This window comes from Zeugodacus cucurbitae, chromosome 4 (assembly GCF_028554725.1).
Source record: "Zeugodacus cucurbitae isolate PBARC_wt_2022May chromosome 4, idZeuCucr1.2, whole genome shotgun sequence".
Lineage (NCBI taxonomy): Eukaryota > Metazoa > Arthropoda > Insecta > Diptera > Tephritidae > Zeugodacus > Zeugodacus cucurbitae.
Genome location: NC_071669.1, coordinates 45371738 through 45394829, shown reverse-complemented (window position 1 = coordinate 45394829; position 23092 = coordinate 45371738). Strand labels below are relative to the sequence as shown.

Sequence of the window (23092 nt, the reverse complement as noted above, 5' to 3'; positions counted from 1 at the left end):
GCAATTAAAAACATAAATAAAATTTCGACTGTATATAACAAAATCTTGGTAAGACATTCCAAGGAATAGCAACGAATGGTAGTCGTCCACTCAATGCATTCTGTTATGGTTGGTCACCGCTCACATTACTATATAAAGCGTTATTGTAAAGTTTCCGAACAGAACTTAGTCTTTAACTCAGTAACTTAATGAAGTTCACATTAATTCTGTGATATTATTAGTCAGAACAATAAAAATTTTTCTCCATCAATACTTCTTAATATTTTATGGGTTTTAAGAAACCCACATTCTCTCCCTGAACTTGTTGGTCCAAGGATCTGCGAGATTGTCTTCCAAAATATCAGTATCACTAAAAAGAGCTTTTCGCTTCGGAAGATATGAATACCTTTTCCATAAACACACTAAATTCCTTCGGATATGACTGAACGACTTGTTTTTTTTTTGGAACTTTAGTGCATAAATATTGTATAGATATGGGAAAAATGGGGGATGAGGTCATATGTAGAAGTTCACGCAAGTGAGGAAAGTTTCTGATTGCCATTCACTTGGGAGTGGCCAGGAACGATTCTTTTGCATATGACTCAAGCAGCTCACGACTTCCGGTTTTAGACCAAGTATCCCCTGGGTAGCTAACAGACATCCGTTTGGAGGCGAGCTAAAGTGAGAAGGCGAAGCCCGCTTGTGCGGTTGTGCGTAGGGCTTGGGACCCACCACATAAAAAAATCTCCCCAATGAAAACAAACACCGAGCCTCGGATGAGAAACCCCCCTTTTGATGACGACCCCTGCAAACGTACTAAGGATCATGATTTGAGGGCATGCACCTGGAATGTCCGGACTCTTAATTGGTAAGGTGCCTCTGCCCAGCTGGTTGATGTCCTCATACAACTAAAGGCTGACATCACAGCCGTCCAAGAAGTGCGATGGACGGGACAAGGACGGAAGAAGGTGGGTCCTTGTGATATCTACTACAGCGGCCATATAAAGGAGCGCAAATTCGGTGTTGGATTTGTGGTGGGAGAGAGACTACGTCGCCGAGTCCTGGCATTCACCCCGGTGGATGAACGTCTTGCCACAATCCGCACCAAAGCGAGGTTCTTCAACATATCGCTGATTTGCGCCCACGCCCCAACGGAAGAGAAGGACGATGTGACCAAAGATGCTTTCTATGAGCGCCTAGAAGGCACCTATGAGCGCTGCCCCCGCCACGATGTCAAGATCGTGCTTGGCGATTTTAACGCCAGGGTGGGTAAAGAAGGTGTCTTTGGCACAACAGTCGGGAAATTCAGCCTCCATGACGAAACATCGCCAAACGGCCTGAGGCTGATCGACTTCGCTGGGGCCCGAAATATGGTTGTCTGTAGTACCAGATTCCAGCATAAAAAAATTCATCAAGCAACGTGGCTATCCCCTGATCGAAACACGCGCAATCAAATCGATCACGTTGTGATAGACGGAAGACATGTCTCCAGTGTTTTAGACGTTCGTACGCCCCGAGGACCAAACATTGACTCGGACCATTATCTAGTAGCAGCAAAGATACGCACTCGCCTCTGTGCAGCAAAGAACGCCCGTCAACAAACACAAGGAAGGGTCGACGTCGAAAAGCTGCAATCACAACCGACAGCCGAACGATTTTCTACTCGACTTGCACTCCTGCTCTCTGAGAGCACTCATCGGCATCTCGATATAAGGGAGCTGTGGAACGGCATCTCAAACTCATTGCATACCGCTGCAGCCGAAACAATTGGTCTCCGGCAACGCCAAAAAACCAGTTGGTACGATGAGAATTGTCGTTCCGCAGTGGAGAGAAAACAGACTGCCTACCTCGCAACGTTGCGATGGACCACAACACGTTCGGGGTGGGATAGATATCGAGAACTGAAGAGGGAAGCGAGACGCATTTGCAGACGTAAAAAGAAAGAGGCCGAAATGCGTGAGTACGAAGAGCTGGAGAAGCTGGCTGACAGAGGGAATGCTCGAAAATTTTATGAAAAAATGAAGCGACTTAACGACGGTTTCAAGACCGGAGCATTATCATGTAGGGACCGAGAAGGTAATCTGGTAACCGATGTCCAGAGCACACTGGGATTATGGAGGGAACACTTCTCCGACCTGCTCAATGGCAGTGAAAGTACAACACCAGGAGATGGCGAACCCGATTCCCCAATCGATGACGATGGAATAGATGTTCCATTACCCGACCATGAAGAAATTCGAATAGCAATTACCCGCTTGAAGAACAACAAAGCGGCGGGGGCCGATGGATTACCGGCCGAGCTATTCAAATACGGCGGCGAAGAACTGATAAGGTGCATACATCAGCTTCTTTGTAGAATATGGTCGGAAGAAAGCATGCCTGACGATTGGAGTCTTAGTGTGCTCTGCCCAATCCATTAGAAGGGAGACCCCACAATCTGCGCCAACTACCGTGGTATAAGTCTCCTTAATATCGCATATAAGGTTTTGTCGAGCGTATTGTGTGAAAGACTAAAGCCCACCGTCAACGAACTGATTGGACCTTATCAGTGTGGCTTTAGACCTGGAAAATCCACAATGGACCAGATATTCACCATGCGCCAAATCTTGGAAAAAACGCGAGAGAGAAGAATCGATACTCACCATCTTTTTATCGATTTTAAAGCTGCCTTCGATAGCACGAAAAGGAGCTGCCTTTATGCCGCGATGTCTGAATTTGGTATCCCTGCAAAACTAATACGGCTATGTAAGCTGACGTTGAGCAACACCAAAAGCTCCGTCAGGATCGGGAAGGACCTCTCCGAGCCGTTCGATACCAAACGAGGCTTCAGACAGGGTGACTCACTATCGTGCGACTTCTTCAATCTATTGCTGGAAAAAATAATACGAGCTGCAGAACTAAATAGAGAGGGTACAATCTTCTACAAGAGTGTACAGCTCCTGGCGTATGCCGATGATATTGATATCATCGGAAGCAACAACCGCGCCGTTTGTTCTGCGTTTTCCAGACTAGATAAAGAAGCGAAGCATATGGGTCTGGTGGTGAATGAGGACAAGACGAAATATCTCCTGTCATCAAACAAACAGTCAGCGCACTCGCGTCTTGGCTCCCACGTCACTGTTGACAGTCATAACTTTGAAGTTGTAGATAATTTCGTTTATCTGGGAACCAGCATTAACAACACCAACAATGTCAGCCTTGAAATCCAACGCAGAATCACTCTTGCCAACAGGTGCTACTTTTGACTGAGTAGGCAATTGAAAAGTAAAGTCCTCTCTCGACGAACCAAAATCAAACTCTATAAGTCGCTCATTATTCCCGTCCTGATGTATGGCGCTGAAGCGTGGACGATGACAACATCCGATGAGACGACTCTTGGGGTTTTCGAGAGAAAGGTTTTGCGCAAGATTTATGGTCCTCTAAACATTGGCAACGGCGAATACCGCAGACGATGGAACGATGAGCTGTACGATTTATACGACGACATTGACATAGTTCAGCGAATAAAAAGACAGCGGCTACGCTGGCTAGGTCATGTTGTACGGATGGAAGAAAACACTCCAGCTCTGAAAGTATTCGATGCAGTACCCGCTGGAGGAAGCCGCGGAAGAGGACGACCTCCACTCCGGTGGAAAGACCAAGTGCAAAGTGACCTGGCTTCACTTGGTGTTTCCAGTTGGCGCCAAAAAGCAAAAAGGAGGAATGAGTGGCGCGCTCTGGTGGATTCGGCTATAATCGCTTAAAGCGGTTCCTACGCCAAATATATATATATATATATATGGGAAAAACATTAAGATTTTGTTTCAAACTTAACTTAGCTTCTACTTTTCTTCATTGCTTCTACCGCAGGAAATATATGGATCTCATTTCGATTTTCAGTGGCAAGTTTTAGAAACTTACTGTGTATTACTCCTCCTGTGATATATTATATCTCCCTTCCGCCTTTTGGTCTTTTGAATTTCGCGGCTATGTATAAAACGCTACAGAGCTCGTATCTAGCAATACTAGACATCTTTGAAAGGTCTTGACATAACCTACAAAACTACGCTATGCATGATTAGTTTGGATATTGCGTTCAACAGAAATTCACGCAATTCTAAAGTTTTCCTTCGTTAAAGGCAAATCCGCTAGAGAAACGTTCCGTGAGATTATTGGAATGGTACTCTATCACTTCGAACAGCGGAGGAAACCATTCAGAGCGGGTGAAAACGACACCATGGATAAGCCAGCCGGCGGAAGATCTTTGACGACGAATACCGATCAAATCATGGAAAATATTGAGTTAGACCGGCATGTGTCATCTCGTGACATAGCCCAGGAGATGGGAGTTAGTCACCAAACCAATTTAAACCATCTGCAGAAGGGTGGATACACAAAAAAGCTTGATGTTTGGGTGCCGCAAACAGTGGTGGTGTAAAGTTGAACTCGAAAGAGGTGGAAGTTGCATTAAAAGCCTAAGTGAGTAGCTATTCTCTACTCTACTCGCTATATTTACGTTCATTATTCAAAAATTCTTATTAAAGTGGCGTCTAAGTATACTATCTATATTTATTTATGCCGTTATTTTGAATTTATAGCATTTGAGTCTTATACAATAGTACTAGACTAATTGTATCCACTGTGCTGACCCTTTTATCGTTGTCATTACAAGCGGAATATTTACGTTGATTTGTAATATTTACTCATATACATATATATATATATGTATACATAGGTGCTTATTTATGTATGTATATGCAATTTACAAAATAAATTGCCCACCTTGTTTACACAGCCACTTCCAAACATGTTTTCATTCAAAATATAATATTTTCGAAATTGCAATGCATCGAAATTGGCAATTCCATGCGTATAATAACTGTAAATTTCGAACATAAATCTTTTTAATTGCCCACGCAATGTACGAAAGCTGCTGGAAACCGCAATTGTCTGCGAGTGTGAGTGCAAGCTGGTGCAGAGACATTAATGGTGGTCAGTGGGCTAATGGCATTGTGTGAGTGTGTGTGTGAAGATTTCTAATAAACGAATTTTTTGGCGTTCGTTTGTCTACCCAGGCGTTGGCAAGTATGAAGGCGAAATTCCAATAGAATTGTAAACACCGTACCAATGGAGTCGCACCGAAGCGTTGCTGGAGCGCAGCACTGCATTCTATCACCAGCGCAGCCATATGTAACGTTTTATCAAATGGAAAAAATTAAAACAAAACGATATTACTGGGTGCAATATTAACAACAAGTGAAACGCGTGGCCGCAGGGAAGCCCATTCGTTGTTGTGAAATTGGCAACAACAGATGTCTTGGCTATAAGAAAATCATAACAAACAAAGTCCAAGTAGTCGCACTGCGGGTGTAACCGATCTTCTTACACTCAATGTAGATATTACATGGCCATAAACCATTATAATCAAAAATGCGCGTGCCTTGCTGAGCGGAGCGTGAAAATTCCTTGTCGAAAATATTGCGAATGATAGCGTTGAGATGAGACGGAGAGACGACTGAGAAAGCATAAACATTTTTTATTAAAAATTTGAGGATTTCAGATATCAAACAACTTCTACATTGATAAATAATTACAAATTGATTTTGAAGTCATCCCTCGGTATACTATACCATATGTGACAGAAAACCACTTTTTCCACCAATAAATTTGTAGAATACTCTCCGTTATATTAAAATTGCCAAATTCATTTGAATTTATTTAACCTCCTAAAATGTAACCCCTTGTGACAAAAAAGTCACTGCGTAATCGTATTCTTTACTAATTTAGAATATCCCGATCTGAATTTACGAAAGTGTACGAAAAAATTCGGTCGATTAATTATTCAATATCGATTATATCGATCTATTATAGTTTCGATACAAAAAGCGATGATTTGTTTTTACTTAAAATTTATCTCATTTCATAAAATTTTGTCTTCGTAACCTGTCCTGATGAAATCGAAATTTTTCTTTTTAAAATTGAACCGATTTCCGCGATTTTGTCCTTCAAACGTTCCAAAAATGATACGTAGATTATTAAGGTAATATTATTTATAGTAGTACGCTCAGATGACTGTCAGTTGGACTTCGAAGTGAATTATTGGTTTCATCCATTGTCACAGATCGACGCAAAAACTCTGGTTTATCCACAACACCTTGTTTTCTCTTTGTACTGGACTTTTGAATATCCAAATACTCATAAATGATAACATGTTTCATTCTATCTGTGAATCTTTTGAAGTTTTTGTCCATAATAGTCTCTTCTTGACTTTCACTGCGACATCACCTTCGATTATTATACCTGTAGTGTATTTAGTAAACCTCTTACGAATGGTCTGGTATAAAGCAATTTTTCAAATTACTAAAACAAAATGTTAATGGGTGATCCATTTCGAGGTTCCCTAATTTTTTTTAAAGAAAAACAGAAAATTCATATTTAGTGGGGAATGTTTATTATTATTCGTAAGAACATTCTTTGGCATTATACATAATAAGACATAAGATTATCTCTTTTAAATGTTGGCCGCGGCTGCGTCTCAGATGGTCCATCCGTTGAGTACAATTCTCGAGCATTTCGACTGGTAACTGGTGAAAGACGCGCATGATGTTTTGGTCCAAGGCCTGAATCAATTAGGATTGTCCGCTTAAACTTTAGACTTTCCATATCACCACAGGAAAATATCTAATGGTGTGATATCACACGACTTTGGTGACCAATCGACAGGGCCAACACATGAAATTATCTCTTCACCGAAGTGTTCTCTAAATAAACAATTGATTGATGCGACGTGTGGGAAGTGACGCCGTCTTGTTGAAACCAAATGTCGCCCCGATCGATTGCAGGCGTCAAATAGTCGGTTATCATGACGCGATAACGGACGCCATTGAAGAAATATGGCCGATGATTCCACCGGCAACAAACCACACCAGAAGTGGAATTTTCGTAATAAAATTGAACAATTTGTAAACGTTGTTCCGGTGTAAGTCTTTCTATAATGAAATGCAAAACTATACTGACCAAAAATAACATGACAACTTGGCACGACGCACGCGTGATTTGTCAAAAAAGACTATTGAAAAAAGTACCTCTACATGGATCACGCGTTATATCATCAATCGCATGTTCCAATTATTCAAGAACTCGTGCATTTTGAAGGTTAGCTCTAACTATAAATGGGTTTAAACAAATCGAATGCACTCCATAGAACAACCGATTTTCCATAATGGATATCAAAGGCATTAAGGGAAGTGGGAGAAAGAGGAAGGTAAATTGAGAACTTGCCAGGTCAGGAACCTGCTTCTATGTATAAATATATAATTTTATATTTTGTTTCCGCTGGGATATGATTCCTCGATATATTCTCTAAAAACATTATACTGCAATGGCTACTAGTATCCCTTGCTTGTTACAAATAAGCTTCTTCTTATGTAATCATAACCGTCTGGAACTAAGAACTCAGGTGTACATATGCTTGACATTATGACCACAAAATGCGAAAGCCATTAACTGATGAAGTGCAGTCCAATTTCACAGCTGCTCCAATTGCCGCACGTCGAAATACAACTTCACGCTGCTGCATTCGAACATTAATCTGCACAATTTTGTAGCTTTAACTTTTCCAAAATATATTTGTTTATTTAACCCAAATTTGTAAAAACAGAAACAGAGGCAGAAAGCGAATGAGAAATTGAGAAAATCGCATATGGAGTGGAAAATGGAAATTGAAAATGGCAAGACATTAACGCGATTTCTGGCGAGCTCACTGGCTGGCTGACTGAATGTCTGATGAGGAAAGTGAAATTTATTGGAAAAGAAGCAGCCATCGCTCATTTGGCTAAGCGCTAGCTTGATTAGCTACCAAATGGGAGTTAACACAGGCGCTGTAGCACTGAAGCATAGATACATACATACATATTTACATAAGAAAATATGCTGCAACGAACGTACGAAATAAATTCTGAGGTGGCAATGATGTGCCGTTTAATTTGTTTTCAATTTAAATACACATAAATTAAATTCATTGCCGGCACTTGCCAATAACATGCGCCACCGCCGCCGATACCGTCGCCAACACCCCGCTGCCAATGCAACTAATGGCTGCGCTTATAACTCAACGCGTTTCCTAAATACGCTCACGCACACACGCACACACACACATTCATATGACGGGGCACTTGGGGCCGACAGACACATCGTCTAGCTGTGTGGAGCGCCAATACAACTCAACCACACCAGCCACACTGTCAGCTGCTAACCAAATAGCATTACAGATGTGTATGTGTGTGGTGGAGTTACGCTGCATTGCAGTTGGTTGGGGCGGAGGTTGCGGGTGTTGTTGTTTGGTGTTGTGGCAGACAACCCATGCTGCGTCCAAAAGTCTGCGATTTCCGTGCGCATAAATCAAGCGTGTGATAATGATGCGTTCACACTTATGCGCTAACAATAATAACAACAACAACAACCAGCAACAACAATACTTAGAGTTGGAAAACTATTTTGGAATTTCAAACTAATTGCTGGGCAATAAGATTGTTGAGCTTTTTTATGTGTGTACCAAACGTCCAATAGTTGTTGTTATTGAAAATTTACGATTTCTTACGGTAAAATTATGTGTGTGTGGAGAAATAACTTCATCTGTTTACACATACACACACATACATATTTACATAAATAAAAATGTTGCTAGCAATAACGAGTTGTGTTAAAAATTATGTAATAAATTGTTGAGCATAAAAATTGTTGGTGCGGTGCTTATGCGAAGGGTGTGTTGTAGGAAGCATTTTTATCGCCTAATTCATTTACTTGCAATTGATTGAACAACATTGCAATCGACAACTGAGTTATCATTGAAATGTAACGCCACAACACAACAGCAATATTATTGAATTATGAACAAGCAATCAACAATTTGGAAAACATTTGTTGTTGACTGAAACGATAAATTTTGCTGCACATATCACAAGCTCATTATTAGCGTGTTGATTTGAGGCGCTAATTTCTTTGGTCATGCATAATTCATTCAATTTTGAAATGGAATAACTAATCAGCATTTTTAAATACTAGAAAATACGTCTAAGTTCTCATATCAAAATATTGGTTGAACACAAAACATTTCAAGCCTGAATTGAAACAATTTTGGATACTAACACCTTTTTGATCTTATGTGTAATATCTTTGTATAATTAAAATTGAAAAATGAGGGAAAGAGTTGTTCGTTATTGGTCAGGCGTCTGTCATGACGGGACGTAGGCAGTTGAGACATTAGCACGCCAGTCATTTCTGGTGAGTGTCAACCCATCATACTCAAGTAACAGAATGCCGCAACCATGAACTGAGGGTTCAACCGAAAATTCAAACGACGTATGCATACTCCGTAACAACGAGATTTCGGTACTAGTATAACTAACGGGCAAAAAAGTCCTTTAAATCTCTAACAAAAACACCAGAAATACTAAATTTTATGGCAATGATCGAACAGATAATATAAAAAACCATATCGCAGGAACTAATCGACAAATTTCAATTCGATTTTGCATCCTGATGTTAGATTTTGAAATGGGCGAAATACATAGGTTCACAACCTCATATATATATAACAAAATATTTAATTCAATCTGATTCGTTTTTACAATATATAAAGCAAGCACCAATGAAGATATCATAATAAAATTTTGGACAAACACTGCCTTGGTATCATCGCATTGTTCGTCTAAAAATCTAAATCGGACTATAGCATTTCAAGACCTCAGTATCTGTTGCTATTCTTATACCGAAAATATATGCAAGAAGAAGTTCCTCGTGGTACAACGCTAATTCGAATCGAATTTCGAATATGAAGTAAAATATATAAGTAAATAAAATGTAGTAGCAATGAGCTTTTTTCAAGATTAGTTTACGCTTTGGTCAAAGTAAATGAACCTGGAATGGGTGCGTTTACTTCTTGGGTCGGAGCCCATTATTTTTGACTTTTGGTTTGTATATGCTCGATTTTTGGACCGTCCTCAATGACCTTTCCTCAGGGATTGTTGAAATTTTGATTCGGAGTCAATGGCCTTTTGGGGTTTGTTTACATTTTGAGTCGCTGTCAATGATCTTTGTTTGGGGCTTGTATATGTATATCTGGGGCCGAGGTTTCAGCGACATTAGACTGGAGTTTGTTTACATTATACAATGTCAATGACCTCTGGTTGGGGTTAGTGTACAATTTGATCAAAAACATCTCTTACGTGATATCATGTTTGTTCTCATTATAACTGGTCCCGTGAAGTCAGCTTTGTTCACATCTTGATGTGTAACAGAAAAGTCAAATTTATTAACATTTTGATGTTCCCACGAATAAAGTTTATTAATATAAAGTTAGTAAGCATTTTGAGGATCACATGAAATCAGATTTATTTAATAATCTAATTATTTTCTTCATTCTGGATATTTTTTTGCCGAATATAGCGTTTATTGCGTGAGATTCTTAATAAAATTTACGAACATTTTTTCGTAGTATTTTCACTATCCTTACGTCAATGTAACCAATACATTACACCTTCATAGAATGAACATGTTCTCTTAGATATAAAGTGATTTGGTTTCGAGACAAAACTTATTATAAAGTTTTTCAGACACTCCTTAATTAAATTAGTTTTGAAATTTTCTCGAAACCTTGAGAAGTTTGTACACATTGTTCTGGAGAATATTAAGGAACTTAAAATAGGCTTCTAAAATTAGTATATACATACATAAAAAAATTATCCAAAGGTATAAAAGTATATATAATCATTAAGCACATATTACAATATATAATTCCACCAAATTCGAAAGGATTACACAAATCTACATGCCATAAAAAAATGTGAATTATTTTGAATGCCTTCAAAATTAATTAATTTGCTCTCATCAATATTTGTACTAATTGTATTCGCCATGAAAAAAAAAGGAATTCATAATTCAATTCACCTGACTCCTCTTCGAATCACGAAAAAGGTGTTAAAAATACATAAATATGTGCGAGTATATACCGTACGTACGTCCTTTTTAAATTATATTGTGTATATGTAAGTATAAATATATTCACTTACGTATGTGCTGTGGCAATTGAGAATTTATTCTTCCGCTTGCTGTGCCACACTTTTTCATGTGACCACCAGCGGTGTTAAGCGGCCGCCAGCATATATTGAATATTTTCGTTGATAGTTAATTTAAATAAACTTCCTGTTCACATTCAACAAATGACCACGGTCAAACACTTAGCATTTAGATGTATACATATTAACATACATATTGGTATATGGAAGTACAGTGGTGTGCGTGTGTTTGCGATATGCTGAGGAGTTACGGTGCGCTCAGCATTTTTGTGAATGAATGAGTGATAAAATAGAAAACAGAGAAATGAAGAATTTCAAGTGCTATTGTTGGAGCGCCCAACATTCACCGATTTATCATTGTCCAAGCACGCAGCAGCAGCAGCAACAACAACAAAGCGCAAAAGGGTAGTCACTGTCAGTGGTCAGTATTTGACACAATGCAGACTGAAGGTAAATTCAATATGTATGCATGTGTGCAAGCAAAATAGATATTGGCAACACCATATGTGATGAGCACACATACACATACATGTGAAAGTACTTTCATATTTCGGCTTTTCCATGCGAGCCAACGCAATCACTGCCAAGACGAACCAACACTCGGCGCACTGAAAATCCCAAACATGTCGAAGAGATTAATATGCAGCGCTAACATTAGCTCCTTTTGCCTAACCCGAATCCGTTAATCAGCGTCATACGCGCTGGCCACATGTGTAAGCGATCAGAGGAGATGCCAAAGTTGATCGATTCTTAACGCCTTAAGCAGAGTGAAGAAAGCGAAAATCCACTGAGGATTAGAACAGCTCGCCACAATACACACACACATGTGAGGCTCGGCGGCAGGCAGCAGGAAGCTGTGAATTCGCTAATTGCTACTTCCTTCTTTTCACGCAGACCGCGCGAGCATTGCCACGACGGCAACATGCTGTGCCACCACTGCAAAACACTGCAACCGAACTCGAGTAAGTGAGCGCATGCAACAGGCGGGTGGAGGCGGTGGCAACATTAGCCACCGTCGGCTTTGAGGGCGCGCAGTAGGCTCTGCCGCTGACGCTCATCAGCTGCCCAAATTGCCTGGTAAATGGCAAATGTCTCGCCCAGCTTCAAGTGTTTTCGGTGCAATGCGACCACCCTCCGGTGCGATAAATCCAGCAATTCGCCTGGTGGGATACAGACGCCGGTGCATTGCGCTTCAATGTTTACAATATTCCTTCGGTGCACGCGCGCGTGTGTGTATGTGTGCGCGTGCAATCCGGCGGTGTATGTGATAATAAGGTAAGAGCTGCAGTGCTGCTGCTGCTTCTGCTTCTGCTGCATCAACATCGATTAGATAATAAATGTGCTAAAGTTAGGTCATAATCATGTGCTTTGCTTTTGTTTTTGTTTGCGGTATTTTTATAATGAGCGATAATTTTTGCTTATATTTGAAAAGCCATTTCAGTTTGTTTAAAACTTCAATAAACGCCATGGGGGCCAGCGCAGACGCGCAGTGGAAGTGTAAGTGGGCATTGGCGCCAGTCGCAGTTTATGCGCAGTTTCGAAGTATTAAGAAGAAGAAGACTCTGGAGTTGCTTATTTTAAGCCCGTTAATAAATTATCTCTGGATGTGAGAGTATAGTAAGTATGTAAATATAGAAAAAATATACATTTATTCATTATGCAAAAATTGTTAGACACATTGTGTTTAAATTTTGAAATATAATCAAACTAATGGTAAATTTGCGAAAACTCGAGAGATAGTTTTTAAAGGAATGCGAGGTGCCCAAAACAACATCTTAATCTTCTATTATCCAACTGCAGCGATCATATGAACCTCTTCTATTATATTAAAAAACAAAAAAACTTTTTAACATTTTTAATGAAGGAAAAATCAGTAGTTAATTTCAACATTTACATTTTAGTAATTTAAATCGAATACATGATCAATACTGTCCTAGTATGAGAGTTCTCAGAGCTATTCGTTATAACTATTCTGTGACTTCTGCAATCTATTGCTGAAGAAAATAATATGAGCTGCAGAGCTAAATAGAGATATTGATTATATTGATTGACAATGATAACAACATCACTTTTGTCAGTCATAACTTTGAAATTTTAGATAATTTTGTCTATCTTTGAACCAGCATCAACAACACCAACAATATCAGTTTTGAAATCCAAGGGAGAAACACTCTTGCTAACAAGTGCTATTTGGACTGGATAGGCAATTGAAAAATAAAGGCATCCCTCGACGAACTAAAACTGTACAAGTCGCTTATTATTCCGAAAGCACCATTCCTTAAATTGCTTAGAAGTCAGGTCGTACAATAACCGATGACGATGAACTCAAGTTGATAAGAATGAATAGATTACAACTGAAGTACGATCAAAACAACAGAATTGATTATTCCTGCTGGTATTTGGAACCGTTCAATTTACAAAACACGAACCCAACCACGTGGTGTCCGGAAGCCTATTTATAGCTCCCATATTTTGCATTGTCGAACTTATATCGGTCGATTTTGTCACAGAAGAAGTACGAGGGCTGCTATATATATTTCTGACCTAGGCAACACTAAGTGTTGCCAGGTGCAATCTGACATTTCCATTCAAAAGTTTGACATTTTTTAGCATAACATCACTCAGAACGTTTTGTCATTTAATCGCGAATTGTTTTATTTACAGGGAATTAAAAAATTCATCTCGGCCAAAAAATGGAATTAACTCGGGAACATTTTCGTGCGATCATTTTTCACAACTTTCGACGTGGATTATCGCGACAAGAGTGCATCGATGAACTAAAATTTTTGTATGGCTATGAAGCAACATCCTATAGCTCTGTGAAAAACTGGTACAACGAATTCAATCGTGGCCGACGATAGCTCAAAGACAGGCTCAAAAAAAGTGCTTCGAAAATTGGTTTGAGCGCATGCAAAAATGTATAAATCTTTATGGAGAATATTTTGAAAAACAATAAAACCATTTTCGTTGATAAATATTCCTATTTTCATTATTAGCCCAGAAATATATATAGCAGCCCTCGTATGATGCATTATATCAACTACAATTAATTACAATAATATGGTGCTACATATGTTCGTGTAGATGATGTCAGGTGGAGTTCGAGGAATCGTGAGGAAACGATGATTTGCGAACAATCCGGAAAATTGTCATCAACATTTCCAATAGAGTCCGACCGATTAATCGGCTTCAGCATCTTTATTCTCACTTTTTCAAGTTTTTATACTCTCGCAACAAAGTTGCTAAAGAGAGTATTATAGTTTTGTTCACATAACGGTTAGCTGTAAGTTCTAAAAATAAACGAGTTAGATATAGAGTTATATATATCAAAATGATCAGCGTGATGAGTAAAGTTCAAATCGGGATGTATGTCCGTCCGTATAAGCTGTAACTTGAGTAAAAATTTAGATATCTTGATGAAACTTGGAAGACGTATTTCTTGGCACCATAAGAAGGTTAAGTTCAAACATGGGCGTAAAAGAACCACTATCACGGCCACAAAATGGCAATAACCGAAAACATATAAAGAGCTATATCTAAGCCATAAATTAAGCTATAAAATTTGGTATGAAGGATCACTGTGAAGGGGGATATGTGGATGTAATTTGGTTGGAATTGGGCGTGGCCCCGTCACCTACTAATTTTTTTGTACATATCTCGTAAACCAATAAAGCTATACAAACCAAACTTTCTGCAGTCGTTTCTTTTAGGTACTATCTTATACAGTCCAAAAATGGAGGAAACCGGATATTACGCCCACCTCCCATACAAAGGTTACGTTGAAAACTACTAAAAACGCTTTAATTCTGCAAGGAAGTTCACCGGAAACCTTAAATTTCATTATAAAGGTGGTACAGAACAGCTGCACTCAAAATGGTATACACAATTTTAAATGGGCGTGGTTCCGCCCACTTATAGGTCAAAAACCATATTTCCGAAACTACTCGACCAATTTCAATAAATTTCAATAAAATTCGGTTCATAATATCTTCCTAGCTTCCCAATGATATGTAGCGAAAATAGTCTAAATCGCTTCACAACCACGCCTACTTCCCATATACCAGAACTTTGAAGACGATCTGAATCGTTTACTCTACAATATATAAAGTATGCACTAGTGAAGATATCGGAACAGAACTTTGCAAAAATACTGCATTTAAAGAGTGGCATCGCCCTTGCAAAAATCATCGAAATCGGTCCATAAGTTTTCAATACCCTATATATCGAATATGAGGACCTCAGTGCTTCTAACAAATTTTTTACCGAAAATATTAGAAAGTCTCTCAGATATTTTGAAGAAATTCAGAGGGAATATGTTTCTTCCAATAATATGTAATAAGGGTTTTCAAACTCAATGGACTTTATACCATATATATACCGAATATGTGAGTCAAATTGTTTTTTATATTAATAAAAATAAATAAATAAATTGCGAGAGTATAAAAGTCTAGTCTAGTCTAGTAAACAGAATTCAGCAGAATTTTTGCATTCAATTAAATTATATTTATTAGAAATAGAATGATCTGATTTAGGTCAATTATGCACCGCTTTGATCAACAACTTGTTGAGCTTTTGAATGTAAATTCGTAGTCGATCTTTAAAGATTATTTTTGAGGCGAATTTGTACAAACAACATCATTCGCCATAGACACGAACAGGCAGTAATCACTTGGTGCCAGGTCAGGTGGATTCAAAAGAATATACCAAACACGCTTCCGGAGCTTCTGTCTAGTGAATATCGATATGTATGGCCTGACGTTGTCCTGATGGAATATAAGTCTTGTATTGTCCAAAACTGGCCGAACTGACAATCAGCAAATTTTATTTGTAAATAGATAAAAAGATGTTATGGTTGATCTTGCTTCTTTGAGACCGATCAATACCTTTTTTTCATACATATATATCATATCGCCACATATTTATAATAATGTTATTAAAAACATATGTATGTACATACATATAGAGTACTTTGCCAAACAATTGAACGAGTTCTAGGTTACTCCAGTTTAGGCGCCAGTTAAAAGAAGCAACCATTCTAATAAAAACTCCCATAAAATTTAATGCAAAAACAAATTTCTTTTGTTACAAATTTATGATCGATTTTCATGATGATATGAGCCAACAACAAAATGCGGCGGCATTACCACACCAGCAGGCGCTTCAACTCAATATTAATAAGTACGCCAAAAGGGAAGCAACCGCAGGCACCAAAGAATACTAAAATTTCAAAGATGAAATATTGGCGGAAAAAAAGGTTAAAAAGGGGGCGCTGCATAAAAATTATGATCACGAGCGATCAATAACGTTGCAATGGTGGAGTAGACGCGGATTTGTTTTGATTGACTTCGAGGCGCTGGCATGCTGACACCACAGACGTGCTGCCGCGCTTTGATCTTTGATTAACTCAAAAATTGTGAGATATTCGCCAACAATGATGATCGACGCTGATCGCCGGCGCTGGTGTTGATAGTAGTTTAGGTGTTGATGTTGCTGTTGGTGCTGGTGGTGGCGCTGCCAAAGCGCCAGTGCAAACAAATGATCATAGCGCTGGAGCGAATGAACCAGCGATAAGTGAGGTGGGTGAGGTGAAAACTTCTAAGAAAGCATACTTTATTTGTATTTGTTTGCAATTTTTTTTTTATTTTTTTTTATATTTTTGTTTTTATATTGAATACCGCCAGATGGCGTAGTCGGAGCAAACATGTAGATATAAAGCTTTGAGTAGCTCAGAGTGCAGCATTTTATAACGTTTAGGGAGATATAATTGCGACATTGTGTGAATATGATATCCATATAATCAACATAACCCCTGAATAAACCAATTGATGAAATCATTGCCGTCAAAATGCCTCAATTTGTAAATTTCATCGTTTCTAATCAGATTTTCTGTTGGTTTACAGTTGCTTATTGCAGTTTTGTTGCAGCCACAGCACGTGTCTTGCCTGTCTGGTTGCCTGTCGTATGCACGACTTTCATCTCAAATGCAGACAAACATACATATATATGACTGCGATCGCAGTTACCGTTTCGCATTTCGTCACTGTGGCCGCGATGTACTCGAATCAAATCTGCCAACCGTTCCATTCAGCTAAACAACGGACGGTGTCTGTATGTGTTTAGCTTTTATTTATTTTAATAGCATAAGTTATTTGTTTATTCGGTTTTATTTACAAATCGTGTCTCCTTTTTCTATGTTCCAATCTAAATCTTCAGGCTTGTGCAGTGTTCTTTGGTGCGATTGGTGCGATTGGTGATCGACGTAATCGTCGAACGAAACAAAGTTTAAGCAAATAAATATGTGTAATTATGAAACAGTTCGCTTACTAACGGGATAATCATCAAAGAGCACTATAAAGTTTGAAGTTTTGTTTTACGGATTGATTAAACCGATTTCACACAGGCAATTCCTGTTGCGGCAATTCTTAGTTTTATAGGAGAGGGGGCGACGAAGAGAGGAGAATTTCTCTCTCTCTCGCCTCTATAAAACTAAGAATTGCCGCAACAGGAATTGCCTGTGTGAAATCGGTCTTAGTCGCGAGTATTTATCATGTATGTCTTTTTCGAATTATAGTTCTCAGTATAAAGTTTTTTCAAGATCCATAACTTTTTTTGAAAAAAGTTTTCTCAACGCCCTCACAAAATTTCCAAAAATTCGATTCAATGGATTATGTGGGTCACGCATTGAATTGTTATAATCTGTTTTTCTATTAACTCGGTTATATTAGGCCAATAACAATTGTTTATATAAGACAATTGGAATCTCAGTCCAATCCATAAAAAGGGTGACCCCACAATCTTGGCCAATTACCGTGCGATAAGCCTCCTAAATATCGCCTATAAGATTATATCTGGCGTACTGTGTGAAAGAATAAAGCTAATTGGGCCTTATCAGTGTGGCTTTAGACCTGGAAAACCCACAACCGTCCAGATATTCACCATGCGCCAAATCTTGGAGAAGACCCGTGAAAAGAGGATCGACACACCCCACCATTTCGTCGATTTTAATGCTGCTTTTAACTGCACGAAAAGGAGCTGCCTTTATGCCGCTATGTCTAATTACATACATACGAAATGTTTCATCGATTCCCTTAGAGGTAAGAGAATCGATCATGGTAGAGATTGTTTATTATTTAACCTCATCGTTAATTGCATCCAGTTATTTCATTACCAGACTTGCAACCAACATTACCATAGCAGAATCGCTGGAATTTGACTTCCCTGATCCAATTTCATTAGACTGGTAACGAGTCTTCCCCTTTCCTCTTTTGTTCTAGTGTAAGATCTATGGAAATCGCTTGAGTAATAGTTGGTTAGCAACCAGCATGTGAGGCTGATAGATCCTTCAGGCCCAGTGCACATTAAACTATTTGCTCTCATCGAGGTTCTCCATGCCGCAATTGTAGGCGTTTTGATTGGAAACTATCCATCCGTGATATTAAAAATTGTGATGGACGCAAATCGGTGAAATTGTAAGGAGAAAGACGAGATGGAAACCTCAATATTTTTACCTTAACTGTCCAGATGTTGTTAGACTTAGATTGAAACCGTCATACCTTGGGCGAAACCAGATAATTCTCTGGAATTGATATGAGCCGGCTCAAGAAATTTATGGCAAGCTCAAACCCCTTCGTTGTAAGAATATTTTTGATTCTTACTAATTTGTAGGACCGATATCCTTAGCTGACCAAGTTGGAACCTTGTGAAACTTTTCGTGAGGATCCGCTCCTCAGTGTAATCTAATGTATGTTGATTTCTTAATTTTATTATAAAGCTGATCTAACCTTAATATTCAATAGAATATGGCACGTTTCTACGTGTAGATTAAATTAGCAATATATTTGGTCGATACTCCAATCAGACATTGGAAACTTGATTTATGTAAAGTAAGCTTGGGTGTCCCTTTCGCTAATCTTTCCAGTAGCTGTTAAGAGAAAGATGACTCTGTCGAATAACTGTGTTTGTGTAATTCTAACTAAATGATATTCTGTTACAATCATATAACTTTAATAAGTTTGGATTCAACCGCATCACTTAGTTCTTGCTTTCATATATTCATTTCATTTTGGAAGTGGCGATCATTTATTATTTTATCAAATCTTTCTCTACTAAATTCACATCCACTCGCACTCAATTCACATATATGAATTTATTTTTAAAATCACATACGTATGAAATATGAAATTTTGATTTTAGAATTCGAATTTCTACGTCGTATCGCTTTGTCTCAGTGGGATATGGCGCTAGCTATCGTTCGTAGCGTCATTTACCAGATACTTATCGTACTAAACTCCTTTTCGATGCACGATTTATCACACCGCACCAGCAATAAATTGCATTCAAATACAATTTCTATTGTAAACAATGCGTCTTTAAAAATAACATGCGAGCGAGTGCATATACATACATATGTATTTACTTGTAGACAAACATATGCACATACATATATTCATATAATATATACAAATGTACCTTCGTGTGTATATATATTTAGAAGTAACTTCACGTGTGTTTTTGCGACTTATTCATATGTATGTATATTCTAAATTATCTATATGTATATGTAAGTATGTAGAATTTCTACTATTTACAAAAACAAATACAAAAGTGTAACTTGAAAATTGTACACCTGTTGCGTATGTATTCGCCTTCAACGCACGATCGTCCCTCACAGTCATCATTTCCGACAAGCGCGCACTGCAGACATCATCCAACTAAGCAAATAATAAATTTGTGATTATAATCAACTGATTTAATTGATATAAACATTTTATCGATATTTACATACATATGTATATACATACACTACCAGGTGCATTTTCCACTTTACAATACGTTACTTAGCACTCGCGCATCACATCAAATTATACAAACAGTTATTAAGTGCCCATGCAACTGCATACCTACATACAAACAAACATATTTACAACAGATTCAGTAAATTTTCTGAAAAGCGAAAAACGCACGAATACTTCGTCTTTTGAAATGCTAATTTCGCAGAAAAGCGAATTTCATTGAGTTTCTGATCAGTTGGCGTTCATCAAAAAATTTCATTCATAAATTTTACATTCATAAAATTTTCCAGACACACTTCCGCGTATTTCAATTTAATAATTACAGATAGAATTGTGGTCTTCAAATGTGCGCGAGTTTGTGCTTGCCACATTTACATCCGCGTGTATCCGCTGTTCATGCCACAAAACACCTGATCACCTCAGTGGAGATGCGCACGGAAACTTCAACGTAAATCATAAAAGATACTAGAGCGGAAGATTGAAATTTCACTTTTTTTTACGTAAAATAAAAAAAGTAAAATAAACGCGTAAGGAGGCACTGAATTTAGATGGGACCGAATCGACCGAATATGCAGCTAACATAATTCTTAATTAATACTATTCAATTGCAGTCGGGACTCGATTATCCGTGATGGTCGGGATCTGAAGCATAACGGATAATCGAATAACAATTTTGATTATAGTCTCTATTAAAGGTTTTATTGGTTTTGTACCCATTCTTATAAAGCACATTTCGAATGGTTTGATGATGCAAACTACACCCTGGACTGCGTAATACTTCCTTCTATATTTCTGGTGCTGATTGCCTTTGGTCTGCTTGTATTACTCCGAGGATTTTCCGTTCACCGTGGAAATGAAACTAATGGAAATGGTCTTCTCGTTATGTTTATTTGGACCACATCGGGCATTTATGTAGACTGATTTAAAATTCCTATTATCTATCTACAAAGTTTATGGATATCTATTATCCAGCTCAAAATATTAATATTTAATTAATGAATGTAAATAAAGTTCAAATTAGCTGATGTTTATATTTAGTTCGATTATTACCCCGGCTCTTCTATTCAATTGAATCGATAAATCAAGAAGAATATTGCAACTCTTGGAGTTTTGACGCTAAGTTAACCTAAGGTCCTTAACGAATTTACGATATTTTTATAAATTTGCACAATCTAATTCAAAATAGCGAACAATATTTTTGGATTTAGTCGATAAGTTAACTTTAGACATTTTAATTGAGAGCATTCAAATGAATACATATGTATTTGGTAATGTTCAATTCAAATACGTTTCCTTACTTTAGATGAAACCAAATAAGATTAGAAGTATATGATTTGCCAAAACCTTGAAAATTGGTGAATCGAACAAACAGGTGGCATAAGTAAATTTATAGCAATCAGTTACACAACTTTAATGACGTAGTAATCACTTTGTTTTACCATAGCGTACCCACACTTGGGGTGTATGTATGTATGTGATTGGCGTTGCAACCGTTTAGCCGGTTATAGCCGAATCGACGATAGTGCGCCACCTCTCTCTCTCCTTCGCAGTTCGCGCCAGTTGGAGATCCCAAGTGTAACCAGGTCGCTCTCCACCTGGTCCCTCCAACGGAGTGGAGGCCTTCCCCTTCCTCGGCTTCCTCCGGCGGGTACTGCATCGAACACTTTCAGGGCTGGAGTGTTTTCGTCCATTCGGACAACATGACCTAGCCAGCGTAGCCGCTGTCTTTTTATTCGCTGAACTATGTCAATGTCGTCGTATAACTCGTACAGCTCATCGTTCCATCGTCTGCGGTATTCGCCGTTGCCAATGTTCTGAGGACCATACATCTTGCGCAAAATTTTCCTCTCGAAAACTCCTAGTGTTGTCTCATCTGATGTTGACATCGTCCAAGCTTCTGCACCGTAAAGCAGGACGGGAATGATAAGCGTCTTGTAGAGCTTGATTTTGGTTCGTCGAGAGAGGACTTTACTGTTCAATTGCCTACTCAGTCCAAAGTAGCACCTGTTGGCAAGAGTTATTCTGCGCTGGATTTCGAGGCTGCCATTGTTCGTGTTGTTGATGCTGGTTCCCAGGTATACGAAATTATCTACGACCTCGAAGTTATGACTGTCAACAGTGACGTGGGAGCCAAGACGCGAATGCGCCGACTGTTTGTTTGATGACAGGAGATATTTCGTCTTGTCCTCATTCACCTCCAGACCCATTCGCTTCGCCTCCTTATCCATGCGGGAAAAAGCAGAACAAACGGCGCGGTTGTTGCTTCCGATGATATCAACATCATCGGCGTACGCCAGGAGCTGTACACTCTTGTAGAAGATTGTACCTTCTCGGTTTAGTTCTGCAGCTCTTATAATTTTCTCCAGCATCAGGTTAAAGAAGTCGCACGATAGTGAGTCACCTTGTCTGAAACCTCGTTTGGTATCGAACGGCTCGGAGAGGTCCTTCCCGATCCTGACGGAGCTTTTGGTGTTGCTCAACGTCAACTTACACAGCCGTATTAGTTTTGCGGGGATACCAAATTCAGACATCGCGGCATAAAGGCAGCTCCTTTTCGTGCTGTCGAAAGCAGCTTTAAAATCGACAAAAAGGTGGTGTGTGTCGATCCTCTTTTCACGGGTCTTCTCCAAGATTTGGCGCATGGTGAATATCTGGTCAGTTGTCGATTTTCCAGGTCTAAAGCCACACTGATAAGGTCCAATCAGTTTGTTGACGGTGGGCTTTAGTCTTTCACACAGTACGCTCGATAGAACCTTGTATGCGATATTTAGGAGGCTGATCCCACGGTAATTGGCGCAGATTGTGGGATCTCCCTTTTTATGGATTGGGCAGAGCACACTGAGATTCCAATCGTCAGGCATGCTTTCTTCCGACCATATTCTGCAAAGAAGCTGATGCATGCACCTTATCAGTTCTTCGCCGCCGTATTTGAATAGTTCTGCCGGTAATCTATCGGCCCCCGCTGCTTTGTTGTTCTTCAAGCGGGTAATTGCTATTCGAATTTCTTCATGGTCGGGTAATGGAACATCTGTTCCATCGTCATCGATTTGGGGATCGGGTTCGCCATCTCCTGATGTTGTACTCTCACTGCCATTCAGCAGGTCGGAGAAGTGTTCCCTCCATAATCCCAGTATGCCCTGGACATCGGTTACCAGATTACCACCTTGGTCTCTACATGAGGATGCTCCGGTCTTGAAACCTTCGTTAAGTCGCTTCATTTTTTCATAAAATTTTCGAGCATGCAGTATTAATACTTGGGGTGTATTT

At 38.9% G+C, this 23092-nt stretch overlaps 1 protein-coding gene across 1 annotated transcript in view; it reads right to left on the bottom strand.

Moving 5' to 3' along the window:
• Positions 1-22869, bottom strand: part of LOC128921527 (uncharacterized) — a 225529-nt gene extending 202660 nt beyond the window's left edge. Inside the window, exon 1 of the mRNA XM_054229405.1 lies at positions 22307-22869. The gene's annotated coding sequence lies outside the window, so the exon portion shown is untranslated. The remainder of the gene's footprint in view (positions 1-22306) is intronic.
• Positions 22870-23092: the final 223 nt, after the last annotated feature.